Source organism: Eurytemora carolleeae, unplaced genomic scaffold (genome assembly GCF_000591075.1).
Source record: "Eurytemora carolleeae unplaced genomic scaffold, Eaff_2.0 scaffold38, whole genome shotgun sequence".
Classification (NCBI taxonomy): domain Eukaryota; kingdom Metazoa; phylum Arthropoda; class Copepoda; order Calanoida; family Temoridae; genus Eurytemora; species Eurytemora carolleeae.
The window spans coordinates 31,875-47,088 of NW_019396060.1; positions in this window are offsets into that span (position 1 = coordinate 31,875).

Genomic DNA, 15,214 nt, shown 5'->3' on the forward strand with positions numbered 1-15,214 from the left:
TTAACATTCCTGATGCATTTGTGAGCAATGGAAAAGTTCTCTCAGGGGCCGTAGAAATATCAGAGGGTTTTAACAATTTTTTTGCTAATATAGGTCCTGATCTGGCAAAAACTATTAAGGGCACTAAAAAACAATTTTCTGACTTTTTGTCACAGGGAACAGATGAAAACTTTGTTTTTGCAAATATGACCCCTGATATTATAAATGATGCTCTTAAAAAACTAAAAAGTAAAAACAGTTCTGGACCAGACAAAATTTCAACAAATTTGCTAAAGTCTATCATACCAATTATCATGGGTCCTATCTGTCATTTATTTGATTTATCTTTCAAAACTGGGTTTATTCCTACCACTCTTAAAACTGCAAAAATCGTCCCAATCTTCAAGGCTGGGGAAACGGATAATTTTACAAATTATAGGCCTATAAGTTTGCTTTCTTCGTTTTCAAAACTTTTAGAAAAAGTGGCAGCAAATCAAATTATGAAATATTTGAATAAATTTAAACTACTTTATGAACATCAGTATGGCTTCAGAGCAAAGCACAACACTACTCAACCCTTAATTCATTTCTTAGATAAAATATACAACGCACTAAATAAACCTGTATCCGANTACAGATACATTTATTTTAGCAATAAACTTTATCTTATCTTATCTTATCTTATCCTGCTCAAACCCAATCCTTATTCATTCTTTATCCTGTTAAAACCTAATCTTTGTTAATTCTTTATCCTGCTCGAACCCAATCCTTGTTCATTCTTTATCCTGCTCAAACCCAATCCTTATTCATTCTTTATTCTGCTCAAACCCAATCCTTATTCATTCTTTATCCTGCTCAAACCCAATCCTTATTCATTCTATATTCTGCTCAAACCCAATCCTTGTTCATTCTTTATCCTGCTCAAACCCAATCATTGTGTATTCTTTATCCTGTTAAAACCCAATCCTTATTCATTCTTTATCCTGCTCAAACCCAATCCTTATTCATTCTTTATCCTGCTCAAACCCAATCCTTATTAATTCTTTATCCTGCTCGAACCCAATCCTTGTTCATTCTTTATCCTGCTCGAACCCAATCATTGTGTATTCTTTATCCTGTTAAAACCCAATCCTTATTCATTCTTTATCCTGCTCAAACCCAATCCTTATTCATTCTTTATCCTGCTCAAACCCAATCCTTATTAATTCTTTATCCTGCTCGAACCAATCCTTGTTCATTCTTTATCCTGCTCAAACCCAATCCTTGTTCATTCTTTATCCTGCTCAAACCCAATCATTGTTCATTCTTTATCCTGCTCAAACACAATCCTTCTTCATTTCTTTTTGAACTTATAAAAATTGTTCCCTTTCTTTTCAGCGTCAATCAATCCCCAATTCCACTCCTTTCCTTCCATATTTTCATTTTTAAGTCTGACCCATCTTAACAATGAGTAAATAAAACGACCAATGGAAATGTTATCTGTTATTCTTTAAGTCTATACATGTGTAGTTCTCAGGTTGGAGGAGTTGGAGTTGAATGTTTAGACTTTCGAGTATTTTCTGAGAGAAATTCGGTCATACGCCGCAATCTACAGATTCTTGGAATTCATCACCCACCATAGGTCAATGGAAAATTGTTGTACATTTAAGGCACTGGCCAAAGAATGTTTACAGGAAATTGAAGTATTTAAGGAATTACAGGAAACCCAAGGTTGGAGAAGGAAGAATACTCATCATACATTCCAACCTGTCAAACTTAACTTGTCTCCGGGTCCATGCTTTACCTTGCAAACCAAACTCGGGAGCCACCTTGAACCCATCCTATTAACTAACCTTGAAACCAACTTTAAAACTCTTTGAAAATTATTGAACAATTTCCAAAATCAGCAACGTATATCTTACTTTACTTCATTCAGGAACACAATTTGAAATCTTTTTTTTTCGTCGTTCTTATTAGAAACAATTCTTGGGATTACAGCCATAATTAAATATCTAATCACCAATATCTCCAATCCTTGATGACTGATGGTCACCCCATGTCTTTTTATCTATTTTCTAAACATTTATTTCTGATTTCTTGAATATTAGTTTTTTAATATTCTGTTCCTAGGGTTGCTGTACCCTTCATTCCTAATATTCTGTTAATAGCTTTGCTGTACGTATCATGTTTCACTGATATCCTGTTAATAGCTTTGTTGGGTTCTATAAACCTAATATCCTGTGTATAGGTTTGTATCCGGTATCCCTGATATCCTCTTTATAGGTTTGTATCCAGTATCCCTGATATCCTGTTTATAGGTTTGTATCCAGTATCCCTGATATCCTGTTTATAGGTTTGTAACCTGTATCCCTGATATCCTGTTTATAGGTTTGTATCCAGTATCCCTGATATCCTGATTATAGGTTTGTATCCAGTATCCCTGATATCCTGAATATGGGTTTGTAACCTGTATCACTGATATCCTGTTTATAGGTGTGTATCCTGTATCCCTGATATCCTGTTTATAGGTTTGCATCCTGTATCTCTGATATCCTGTTTATAGGTTTGTATCCTGTATCCCTGATATCCTGTTTATAGGTTTGTATTACCCTGAATCTCTACTAAACCTGTCATGTTGCCTGAAGCAATGCAATAAAACTTTTCTCTGATAAACTTGAAGTTTAAATATTTAAAATATCTTTAAATATCATGCAGTACCTTTGAGATTCCTCTCATATTGAATTTATGCATGGTCCCATGAATATAGCATGGTTCATTATAGGCAAACATACCTCTACACAAAGGAATGTTTAATATTCCAGTGCGTCCCAAAAAAGTAAATTAAGGAAAATAAAGATTAAACAAGGTTTTTAATTTACGTGGCCTAGTAATACATTTATTCCTAACCTGCCTTAAACTATCCCTCTGGACAATAAAAATAAATGGTCTGATAAATAAATAGAAATAAATAGTCTGATAAATAAATAGAAATAAATAGTCTGATAAATAAATAGAAATAAATAGTCTGATAAATAAATAGAAATAAATAGTCTGATAAATAAATAGAAATAAATGGTCTGATAAATAAATAGTCTGATAAATAAATAGAAATAAATAGTCTGATAAATAAATAGAAAAGCCAAAAAATGGAAAATATAAATCAATTCAATTTATAATTTTCTGCTTAAGGCTTTAATATAATTTTTGCTAGATCATGTGTTAAATTAGATTAAAATCATTGCAGTTTTAAAGCTAATGAGTACGTTTTTTTTGATGAACAAGGTCCGTCCTTCAGTTCTTTTGGAGACGATTAAAAAGAAAATTATCACGTAAACAGTCGGAGACGTCATCTGGTTATTGAGTACTCGAGGAACATAACATTTGTTTGCCCCCAGAGTTATCGTTCCGCGCATAAATATTTCCAGGTCCTATTTTACTAAAAGTCAGGAAATCGTAAACTAGAATTGTAAGTTCCAAGCAAGCCTCTAGTAATGAATATTTACAATAGATAGGAAGCTAGAAACAATATGTTTGTATGGTCGCTTGCTTGCAAATATTTCTTGTCCTACAGGCTTTTATTTACGAATTCATTAATTTACTAATTTAGACAATTTTCTGTATACAAACTAAAAGTTAAAGACAGTGAACCCCGGTCCCCCAGGAATCAAAGTTACTGGGGAAAACACGAATATCATGATAAATAAAAAAAGACTACTAACTTATTTTTCAATATCGATTTTTTTAGAAAAAAAGATTTGAAAATTGTGCTTTAAAAATTATGTAAGTAATCAAATACAGGGTTACCCGCAAATAATAAAACTGTAAAGACGACTTGAAACTTTTAAATATGACGATTTCAAGGTTAAGTTAAGTCTTCCGTCTTGAAAATAGTCTTTTAATGGCTTTTACAATTTGCCCCAAAAAAAGAAACAGTTTACAATGAAACAAAGGAAACAGATAGTAATCATTCCTTACAGTTGTCTCTGAAGTTTCATCCTTTGTGGTATCCCTTTGTGTTCTCCCTTTGTAGTTTACCTTTGCGTTCTCCCTATGTGGTATTCCTTTGTAGTATCCCTTTGTGTTCTCCCTTTGTGGTTTCCCTTTGTGTTCTCCCTTTGTGGTATTCTTTTGTGGTATCCCTTTGGGTGAACACAAAATGTCACAGCGGACTTTCAATTTTTAAAATGTGACTAAATAAGCTCTAATCAGTACTCAGTAATCAATGAAGTCTAATTCTTAAGAGGTATCTATTAAACATGGTGTATGGGGAGCTAAACATTTGTTTAACATTTAACTGATAATTTTGAAAATACGTTTTTATGGTATATTTACACTAATCATTAATACGTTAGTTTTTTCTTCTATTTTTATTCAAAACTAATGTAAATCAATCCTTGCAACCTGTTCTCTTCGGCGATTTCATCTTCATTCCTTTCTACTACTATTTCTTCTTCTTTCAAGTTTGGAATATTCTCGAATGAACATTCTAAATCTTTGCATGTTAAAGAATTACTTGGAGATGATGCAGCTGGTTTTAAACCATAGACAAACCTCTAAAAATATCTACTCTGTGTTTTAAACTCAGTGCGTGGGAAATTGTTGGTTTTAAACCAGTTAGAGAGAATGTGGTTGGTTTTAAACCAGTTAGAGATGATGTGGTTGGTTTTAAACCAGTTGGAGATGATGTGGTTGGTTTTAAACCAGTTAGAGAGAATGTGGTTGGTTTTAAACAAGTTAGAGAGAATGTGGTTGGTTTTAAACCAGTTGGAGATGATGTGGTTGGTTTTAAACCAGTTGGAGATGATGTGGTTGGTTTTAATCCAGTTGGAGAGGATGTAGTTGGTTTTAAACCAGTTGGAGATAATGTGATTGGTTTTAAATCAGTTGGAGAGGATGTGGTTGGTTTTAAATCAGTTGGAGAAGATGTGGTTGGTTTATAAATCAGTTGGATAGGATGTGGTTGGTTTTAAACCCATTGGGGATGATGTGGTCGGTTAAAAACCCGTTAGGGATGATGTGGTTGCTTTAAAACCCGCTGGGGATGATCTGATTGGGTTTAAAACCATTGGATATGTTGTGGTTGGTTTAAAACTCTGAGGTTAAGATCTACATGCACGTTCATGACCTTGCTGTACGCTGAACTTAGTAGCATGTACATTGTACAGGAATAATATTTGCGTACTATACTTCAACACTAAAGACACTCAAGGAGATATACTCGAAACGGTTCATGGTTTGGAAGGCTTCACTTGATAATACAGATCAGTATATTTCCCCCCCCCCCCTTCCTTTACAATTATGTATTTTTAGCGTGCAAACCTAAATCTCGAATCCTTGTACTGAACTGCAGAAAACTATGTACAACAACAGATTCTCTGACGTCAATGTACTTTGCTGTACTGTTCTACTTAAATGTATAGGCAATCTTTAAAGGTTCAGCAGGCTGATAAGAAATGTTTAGATAAAAATGGAATTTTTTAACACTAAAGAAAACAAGTTTACACAATATAAATTGTACACAAAATGTGCAGTGTACATTGTACACTTACAGAGTCTGAGTTTGAGAATTTATAATTAGGCTTTTATTTCATTATAATTATCTCTTTTTTATATTTTAAAAAACAAGATGCGTAAGATGCACTGTGGTTAAAGCATGGTTAAAACAGTGCTGAAAAACAAACAAACAAAAAACTCTTGAAAATAATTAAGCAGGGGGAAAAATTTACCTCAATAGTAATTTCTTTATTTATTGTTTAGTTTTTATAAAAATTTGATTTTATATTATCATTATTTCATTATTATCGTAATTATCACAAAAATATGGGAAAACAAAAAGCTCATTTATTTTATCCGATGTACTAGAAGTTTAAACTAAAATTACAATACAAAAATTAATTAATAGCATAAAGGTTGCGAAAAGAAAGAAGGTAAAGATAATTTCTAATTTAAGATCGCATTAAACCCAACTGTGCGTGCACACTACACAAGTACTAAAGTGTGCGTGCTGTGTGTAAGAGTGTGTGAAAGTCTATGACCTGTTGTGTGTAACATGCAAAAGTGATTGCAATGTGCAATGCGTGTTTGATACAAAACTTATTATTATTGTTTGTTGTGTTTTTGACACTTTTTTTGTTTTAGTGTTCTTAATTTTATTGAGTTTGTGTGAAATATATACGGTTTTGTGTTTATTTAACAACAGTGTAGATAACCATATGATAGCCATGTGTTTGCAAATCTTTATATTTGTGTGTTATTTGAATTTCTGGACCGTTTCCAAGTATTCGGATGAAAATCAATGTTTATGGAGAGGATACCTTGGATTCCTAGATCCTGGATCATAAATTCTTGATCGGAGATCTTTTGATCCGGGATTTAAGATTCGTTGATTCTTTATACAAGATTCCTTAATCTTGGATTAAAGATCCTTTGATTTTTATCTTATCAATTAATTCTAAATTTAAGACTTTCTTTGATTCTGAATCTTGCAATCTTATATGATTTTATCCAGGATCTACATTCTTTGATTCAGGATCTAACATCCTTAGATCGCGGACCTCCTTTGTTTCTTGGTTTAAGATTCTTTGATCCTTGGTACAAAATCCTTTGATCCTCGATCTTTAAGAACTGTTGATCCTTGATATAAGACCCTTTGATCCTTGATAAAAGATCCTCTGATCCTTGATCTATCATCATTTGATCCTTGATCTAAGATAATTTAGTCATTTAATCCTGGATATAGCATTCTGGAGCATGGATCCTAGATCCTTGATCTAAGATTTTAGATCCAAGATCTTATTCCCAAAAGAACATTTCATGAAAAAATGTTTAAAATAATTAAGTAAAGATTAAGAAAAAGAGTTCAAGAGGTTTTAATCAAATATAGAGTTAAATAAATAAACCAGAAAAGAATCCGGCAAGATTTTAAGAAAAAGGACAAGGCCTAACTTTAAGGAAACAACCGAAGGCGGAGTTAAAGAATTCTTGAGTAAATCAAGATCCAGTGATGTTCGTCTTAACTCAAGAATATTTAGTATTTGGAGCAGAGCCAAGAATATTTAACAGTTTATTCTCATATTCAGACTTTAGACTGTCAAGGACTAGAAACTAGAAGATTATGGATAGGCAAGGACTAAAAACTAGAAGATTATGGATAGGCAAGGACTAGAAACTTTAAGTTTATGAATAGGCAAGGACTAGAAACTATATGTTTATGGATAGGCAAGGACTAGAAACTATAAGTATATGTGGATAGGCAAGGACTAAAAACTATAAGATTATGGATAGGCAAGGAGTAGAAACTTTAAGTTTATGAATAGGCAAGGACTAGAAACTTTAAGTTTACGGATAGGCAAGGACTAGAAACTATAAGATTATGGATAGGCAAGAACTAGAAACTTTAAGTTTATGAATAGGCAAGGACTAGAAACTATAAATTTATGGATGGGCAGGGACTAGAAACTATAAGATTATGGATGGGCAAGGACTAGAAACTTTAAGTTTATGGATAGGCAAGGACTAGAAACTATAAGTTTATGGATGGACAAGGACTAGAAACTATAAGTTTATGGATGGGCAAGGACTAGAAACTATAAGTTTATGGATGGACAAGGACTAGAAACTATAAGTTTATGGATGGGCAAGGACTAGAAACTATAAGATTATGGATGGGCAAGGACTAGAAACTTTAAGTTTATGGATAGGCAAGGACTAGAAACTATAAGTTTATGGATGGACAAGGACTAGAAACTATAAGTTTATGGATGGGCAAGGACTAGAAACTATAAGTTTATGGATAGGCAAGGACTAGAAACTATAAGTTTATAGATGGGCAAGGACTAGAAACTATAAGTTGATGGATGGGCAAGGACTAGAAACTATAAGTTTAAGGATGGGCAAGGACTAATGAAGAAGGAAAATATTGTTTGTTTTTATTCAGAAATTGAAGGAACAGAATTAGTCATTTAGATAAATGATAAAGAATAAATTCTAAGTAAAGAATAAATTCTAAGTAAAGGATAAATTTTAAGTAAATGATAAATTCTAAGTAAAGGATAAATTCTAAGTAAACAATAAATTCTAAGTAAAGAATAAATTCTAATAAAGGATAAATTCTAAGTAAAGGATAAATTCTAAGTAAAGGATATATTCTAAGTAAAGGATAAGTAAATTAAGGTTTGGTAAGAAGATATTGACTATCTGTATGTGGGTGTATGTCATTGGGACGTTGGAGGGTGGGGGGGGGGGGGGAACAGGAATAAATGTTAACCCCAAAATGGTCAAATATACTGAATCAGTTACTAGATTCGTAAAATAAAGAATGGAAAATAATAAGAAAATAGTTTAGATCAGGTGGTTTAATGTGTAATGTTCTATCATAAGATTGATAAACTATTGTTACAAGCATTGAGTACTATTCAAGCATTACAATTCGCTTATTCATCGAGACATAGGTTTTGTAATTCGAATAATCCTTGGGATTAAATGCATTTCCAATCTAACTCTATTTAACTAGGATTAGGAAAGAGCAGATCTTAACCAAGATAGAAGATGATTAAAGTTTTACGAGGGTTCATTGCATCCTTTACAGTCAACCTTCTTAAAGGGACTTTAGTCGGAATTTCAAGAGCGCCATACCCGATTCACAACAGTACTTTTAAACCTTTATCTTAGCAATAATGTGGTAGACATGGCTGTTTTTCCTTCGTTGTTTCTGAATTAGAAATACACGAGGCACACACAGAGTAACCACAATCTTTAATTAAAGAGTCACTTGGAATTTTGTCTTCTTAATAAGGTTTGATATAACCATAGATAAAGATAGATTGCGCATAAGACGACATTTTTCATCTTGAAAGATATAAATGTACAGAGATGTTTTAAAGATATTCCTATTATATAGATTAACTAGGTCGGTTGTGAACATTGGCTGTTCTTATGTCATTGAGTACTTGTGGCGTACATGAGTTCTGTATAGAGAGAAATTTAAGTCAGTTTAGTCCTTCTCATGTCCTTCTTCAGTTCTCGTCAATATAATATATTGCTCAGTGAAATAATTTGATATTCTCAAAATAAAATTCACTCCTGAGTGGTTTAATAATTATGAAATCCATTAAAACACCAAACCACCCCGCTTACCATTGAAGTACACTTTAACCCCTAGAAGTATGAGTTCGCGGACTGTACAATTCTTGGTGATTTTGCGTACATAAGCTATCTATGTTTATTTATTTATCTATGGATATAACCTATACAAATAATACCTTCTGAAGGAGTGCTTCAGTCTCTTAATAAGGTTTGATATAACCTATACAAATAATACCTTCTGAAGGAGTGCTCCAGTATCTTAATAAGGTTTGATGTAACCTATACAAATAATACCTTCTGAAAGAGTGCTTCGCTTCGTTTCTATTGATTTAAAAGATTTTTAAAGATTATTTTTTGATAGATAAAAGTCTTATTCAGACATAAGTGGTGGCCTAAAAATTTATTTTATGATACTCATCATTGAACTTAAAAACTTTAAAGGAGTGAACGCGAATTTTCTCAAGAGGGTATAGTATTGGACGACTCAGTTTCTGAACTTAAATCTTACTAACTAAGCGGGATCTTGACAAATTCTTAACTTTTAGTAAACAATAATTTATTGTATTTTTTATAAAATAAACAGAGGATGGTCGGAATCGGAAGGGCTTTCAATGATAAAAAACTAAAAAATGTATTCAGTACGGCATGGATTTTTAAACCTCTCCGGGAACCAATTTTACCAATAACCATTAAAGTTAGAAGTGTGATGTGAAAAATCTATCAAAATTGCAACTCTTCCCTGGGACTCTCAGTCTCAGGCCTTTTTCTATGGGAGCAGGGGCACGCCCAATTAGGCGTTTCAGGGGTACACTTAACCACCGTAAAATGCGTAATGAAAATATTTTTTTGTAAAATCTATATTTACTATTTTTTTCAATTCTTGTGGATTATTCTAACAAATGGGGTTGTGATGCATGGTGCAGTAAAATACTGATCATTAAATAATTCTACCCATAAAGTTAGAAATATTATGCAGTTAAAAAATTAGTGTTTTTAGTCCTTCTTTAAATTCGTGACGCCAAGTCCTTTTCAATAATTTTAATTTGAGAAATATTATCCGTTATAAAGTCGATTCACCCTAAATGTAAGCTGTAACTCAACTAAAAAATTAGATTTTTAATACTATAGCGCCCTGTACTTATCAAATAAAGACTTTTCCGTGCACCAGGTGTCATGCACCCTTTTTATTTCTTCCGCCCCCCCCCATAGTGGATAATTTGAGGCTACAACCTTGTCGTCCAATTTCGTGATATTTGGTTACGCCGTTAAAATACAAGAACAAGTTGAAACATATCACGATCTATTTTAATTTCTCCCTGAACCCGGAACATGAGTTTAGCTCGACACCACATTTATCGTATTAAACCTAAACAATAGTTGTACAACAGATCTGTAGTTTATATTCTGGTAAACACATTTAATGAAACAATGAAGCAATGAAAAATTCACAATGAACAGGAAACTAGTTGAATTACTGGAAATAAAACTTCTCCTTAACCTTGAACAATCGTTTATCTTGTTTCCAGGCACAAACAGAGTTCCTATAGAACTAGGAGAACTTGGAGCACTAGGAGAACTAGGAGAATAAGGAAAAATAGGAGAACTTGGAGCACCAAGAGAACTAGGAGAACTAGGAGAACTAGGAGAATAAGGAAAACTAGGAGAACTTGGAGCACTAGGAGAACTAGGAGAACTAGGAGAATAAGGAAAACTAGGAGAACTTGGAGAACTAGAAGAACTAGGAGAACTAGGGAAACTAGAATAACTTGGAGAACTAGAAGAACTAGAAGAACTAGAAGAACTAGGAGAACTAGAAGAACTAGGAGAACTAGGGAAACTAGGAGAAATAGGGGAACTAGGGAAACTAGGAGAACTAAGGGAACTCGGAGAACTATTGGAACTAGGAGAACTAGGAGAACTAGGGAAACTAGGAGAAATAAGGGGACTAGGAGAACTAGGAGAACTAGGGGAACTCGGAGAACTATTGGAACTAGGAGAACTAGGAGAACTAGGGAAACTAGGAGAACTAGGGAAACTAGGAGAAATAGGGGAACTAGGAGAACTAGGAGAACTAGGAGAATAAGGAAAACTAGGAGAACTTGGAGCACTAGGAGAATTAGGAGAACTAGGAGAATAAGGAAAACTAGGAGAACTTGGAGAACTAGAAGAACTAGGATAACTAGGGAAACTAGGATAACTTGGAGAACTAGAAGAACTAGAAGTGCTAGGAGAACTAGAAGAACTAGGAGAACTAGGGGAACTAGGAGAACTAGGAGAACTAGGGAAACTAGGAGAACTAGAAGAACTAGGATAAATAGAAAAACTAGGAGAACTAGGGAAACTAGGAGAAATAGGAGAACAAGAAGAACTAGGGAAACTAGGAGAACTAGGAGAACTATTTAAACTAGGAGAACTAGAAGAACTAGGAGAACTAGGAGAACTAGAAAAACTAGGAGAACTATGGGAACTAGGAGAACTAGGAGAACAAGTAGAACTAGGGAAACTATAAACTAGCAGAACTAGGGAAACTAGGAGAACTGGGAGAAGTTAGCAATTAAAGCTACTGAACATCACGGAGCAACAATAAAAGCAGCCGACAAGACGCACCATAGAAAAGCTATAATTAGTCTAATTTATATATTCATTAATTAAAATAGCTCAACTAAGCTCTAGTTCATATTATTCAAGATGATATAATTAAAAAGGAACCCAGTTTTTTATCGACTAATTTTAGCCAAGTTAAACTATCTTAAACTGCAGACCTAGCTGACTAATTAAACGTTTTCAGTACATGTGTCCTGCAAAACAAACTTTCTCTTCCTCCCTCCCTTCTTTACAGCCTTTCTTTCCACACATAAACCCATTATTTGCATAAGTTAAGCATAGTTTATGCAAAAATGACCGCGTTTTTATAATCTTGCATGAAAAGTGTGTGCTTTGGTTCCAGAAAACAATAAAATCTTGAAATTGGTTCTTCTGAAAAAATCAAACCGAACGTTATATTATCAGGGCCGAAGGTATAACCTTGAACAACACACTGCTATAGAATTCTAGTACTCTAGGAAGCTAGGAATAGGTTTCTATGACCCCGATACTCTAGGTCTCAAAGGCTCTATGACTCAATGACTCTACGATTCTAGGACTCTAGGACTGTGTGACTCTATATTACTCTAAGATTCATTACTCTAGAACTCTAGGGCTTTGGGACTTATGAAATCAAGAATTCATGACTCTATAACTCTAGGGTTAACGGACTCTAGGACTTTGAGTTTTTGGTACTTTAGAACTCTAAGCTTCAAGGACTCCAAGGTTCTAGAAATCTTGGAATCTATGAATCTTGGAATATAGCAATCTTGGAATCTAGGAATTTAGGACTTAGGATAGAAGGACTGTAGGACTGTGAACTGTAGGAGTTTAAAACTTAGAAATATTGGACTTTATGTTTCTAGGGACTGAATTTTATTGATGGAAGTCATTTCCCAGATTTACCAAACCATACATAAAGCACGTTATTCCAATTTTAAACTTGTAAAAATATTCCAATTATAAACTTGTAAAAATGAAAAGTTTGAATATGTTGGATTTAATTAATTGTTCAGTTTCCCAGTAGTATCGTGCACCCGCAATTAATTGTTTAGTTTCCCAGTAGTATCGTGTTCCCGGAATTGGTTAGTTTACCAGAAGTATCGTGTACCTGGAATTAATTGTTTAGTTTCCCAGTAGTATCGTGTACCAGGAATTGGTTAGTTTACCAGAAGTATCGTGTACCTGGAATTAATTGTTTAGTTTCCCAGTAGTATCGTGTACCAGGAATTGGTTAGTTTACCAGAAGTATCGTGTACCTGGAATTGTTTAGTGTCCCAGTAGTATCGTGTACCCGGAATTGTTTAGTTTCCCAGAAGTATCGTGTACCAGGAATTGTTTAGTTTCCCAATATTATTGTGTACCAGGAATTGTTTAGTTTCCCAGTAGTATTGTGTTCCCGGAATTAAGAATCAGTGATTCTCATGATTTAATGAATCCTAAGGACGGAACTTTTGAAAGAATATATTCCTTACTTCGGGAAAACAGATAACTTTAACTTATATATTCGCGATCCACCATTGGCCGAGAGATTGGTCGAATCTTTATAGATTTCCAAAAGAAATGAACTTCGTTAGTCGGACTATAAATACCTGATGGTTTGAAAATATTCTTTTTGATTAAAAACAAACAGTCATATTAACTAGTAGGTTTAGCATTGTCATTGTTTAATTATAAAATATAAAACTAATTACCGGTTGAAACAATTTCTTAAATTATTTATTAATTTTGGAAAATTATTCAGTGAGTTGAAATTTTGTAGATAATGGACAAGGAAAATTTAAACTTTTTCAGTCAGTGTATGAAGAGTAAAGATGACAATGATAACTATAAAAGTCAAGGATGCGAAGGCCCAGGATGGGTAGGTAAGAATGAAAAGGGCCAGGTTGGGAAGGTTGGGAAGGATGGGAAAGTAAGGATTGAAAGATATGGCAGGTTGGGAAGGTTCGGAAGATAAGGATTTAGATGGGCAAAATGGGAAGGTTGGGATGAATAGGGGCAGGTTGTGAAGGATGGGTAGGTAGGGATGTAATTGTGAAGGTTGGGAAGCATGGAAAGGTAGGGATGTAAATGGGCAGGTGGGTAAGGTAGGGATGTAAATGGGAATGATGGAAAGGTAAGATTGAAAAAGGGCAGGTTGGGAAGGATTGGAAGGTAGGGATGTAAACGAGAAGGATGTGAAAGTAAGGATCAAAAGGGGCAGGTAGGGATGGATGGGAAGTTAATGATGAAAATGTGAAGGTTGAGGTTGGGAAGGTAAGGATGTATTGTGTAAGTTTGGGAAGGATGGCAAGGTAAACATGCAAAGAGTAAGGCTGGGAATGACGGGAAAGATTTTGGAAAGGGTAAGTAAGGTTGAGAAGGATGATGCAAGGGGGTTGGAATGCTGGGAAGGATGATGCAAGGGGGTTGGAATTCTGGGAAGGATGTGAAAGAATAATTAGAAAGAACGTAAAGGGTAAGGTTGGAAGGAAGGATGATGGAAAGGGTCGAGTAGGATGGGAAGAGAAATGTTGAGATGATCTAGGTACCAAGATTATTAGAAAGAAAGCTCTTCAAATGTATAAAGGAGTTTGCAAGTGTGCCCCCGGCAAGGAAATCCATGTACAGGGTTTCATTTTACAATCTTACAAATCATCGTAAAAATACTTCTCTATTCTTCTCTATACTTCTCTATACTTCTCTATACTTCTCTATACTTCTCTATACTTCTCTATACTTCTCTAGACTTTTCTAGACTTTTCTAGACTTCTCTAGACTTCTCTGAACTTCTCTATACTTCTCTATACTTCTTAATACTTCTCTATTCTTCTCTATACTTCTCTATACTTCTCTATACTTCTCTATACTTCTCTAGACTTTTCTAGACTTTTCTAGACTTCTCTAGACTTCTCTAGACTTCTCTATACTTCTCTATACTTCTTAATACTTCTCTATTCTTCTCTATACTTCTCTATACTTCTCTATACTTCTCTATACTTCTCTATACTTCTCTATCTTCTCTATACTTCTCTATACTTCTCTAGACTTTTCTATACTTCTTAATACTTCTCTATACTTCTCTATACTTCTCTATACTTCTCTATACTTCTCTATTTGTCTCTATACTTCTCTATACTTCATTATACTTCTCTATACTTCTATTTACTTCTCTATTCTTCTGTCAGGGAAAATATTTTGCATATTGCAGATAATAAAAACTTAAATGTAGAGAATAATCATATGAACTTTGTTTTAACTCGTAGATTTCCTTGAAAGCCCAAAATCCCTGAATAGTACAAAAACCTAATCTATGAGGATGTTCATTGTCCATTGTCCAACTATATACAATTTAAGGATAAAATCTTTTTTAAGTAACAATTAATATAGTTACTATTAAGACATGCATTAAATGTCCCAAATTACTCAATACATGTTCATTCGAATTCCGTACATTCCTGCATTCTTGACATTTTTATTTGCGTTGGTTTTGCATGGTTTAAAAAAAAAATTAACAGATAAAGGAATTTGGTCTGTTCTAAACTATACCTTAATTAGGAACCCAATGTTATAGACCTTAGATATTTCGAACTTGAATTCTGAAATCAAT